Below are 1,272 nucleotides of genomic sequence, written 5' to 3'. Positions count from 1 at the left end.
CCCCACCCACCCACCCCCAGCCGGGCCCAGCCCAGCCCGGCCCAGTCCCACCTCCAGAGCCCTGCCCTGTGTCCCAGCTCAGGAGGGGCTGCCCAGAGCTTGACAGCGGCACCCGTTCGTGGGCATCTGCTGGGGACTGCTCAGATGCCAAAGGTCACGCTTAGAACCGCCACGCCGCACCGCGGCCGATTCTTCCTCCAATCCGTCTGTGGCACCGAGCGACTCTTCTTCAGCCGTCATCGGATCCGCGGCCCCCGTGGAGCGCGCCTCATTCGTGCCGCCGCATCCCCTGGCCCTGACCTCAGAACCGCACGTCCTCAGGGCTGGGCAGTGGCTGAGCCAGAGCCGCTCCCAGAGTCGCTGTGACTTTCTGGAAGCTCTGAGGTTCACTGGTCTTTCCTTCTTGCTTTCTGTGCTCATCTGAGATGCTCCCCCCGCGCCATCCTTTGAACTGCAAGGTTTCAGGCAAATAAGGGCGGGGCGCTGGGGGAGGGAAGGGACTTTCGTTCTCCCTGAGCTTCATGAGTCCTGGGGCTAAGCTCACCTAGGCGATGCCTGGGTGCGACCAACCCAGGGGATGAGGACACATCACGGAGGGGTGACCCGAGCCCTGCAGAGGAAACGGCTCTGCGTTCCAGGAGCTGCCCTTCCCTTCCGCACGATTCCCAGAAGCGGGCAGCCTCTCCAGAGCCGCGGCCTGCAGGCGTGTGACCCTCCCCGGGTCTGGCCACTTGGCACTCCCCAAAGCTTCACTCTCTCCTCCCCAAGACTTTGCTCCGGCCCCTGTCTCAGACCTTGGCTAACTCAAGTGTGGCACCGTCATCGGGCCATCCAGCTCCTCTAGGAAGCCCCCGTGCTTTCAGTTCACTCCACTCTTAGGACTCACCCCCCCACTCCACCCCAGCCAAACATGCCTAGGGCTCAGCCATACAGACCCAGCACTGAGTCCCAGGGCAGGTGTGCGGAAACCCCCCAGTCATGATCGCTGCAGCCGTGATCACGTTTAAAACCCCAGCAACGTGTCAGAGGCCATTGGGAGATTTCACATTAACTCATTACATTCTCATGACCCTGTGAAGTCTGGTTTGCATCTCCATCTTACAGATGACGAATCTGAGACACAGAGAAGTAAGATAACTTCTCTAAGGTCGCCCAGCTAGGAATGGCAGGACCAGGCTCTGAAACCACAGTGTGGTCCCAGAGCATCGCCAGCCCGCCGTGCCAAGCTCCCTCTCGTGGCTGGGGCTGGTGGGCACGTCTGTGCGGAGTCAG

This window comes from Carlito syrichta, unplaced genomic scaffold (assembly GCF_000164805.1).
Source record: "Carlito syrichta isolate Samal-C Ts95f unplaced genomic scaffold, Tarsius_syrichta-2.0.1 Scaffold144245, whole genome shotgun sequence".
Lineage (NCBI taxonomy): Eukaryota > Metazoa > Chordata > Mammalia > Primates > Tarsiidae > Carlito > Carlito syrichta.
This window is presented reverse-complemented; position numbering follows the sequence as displayed.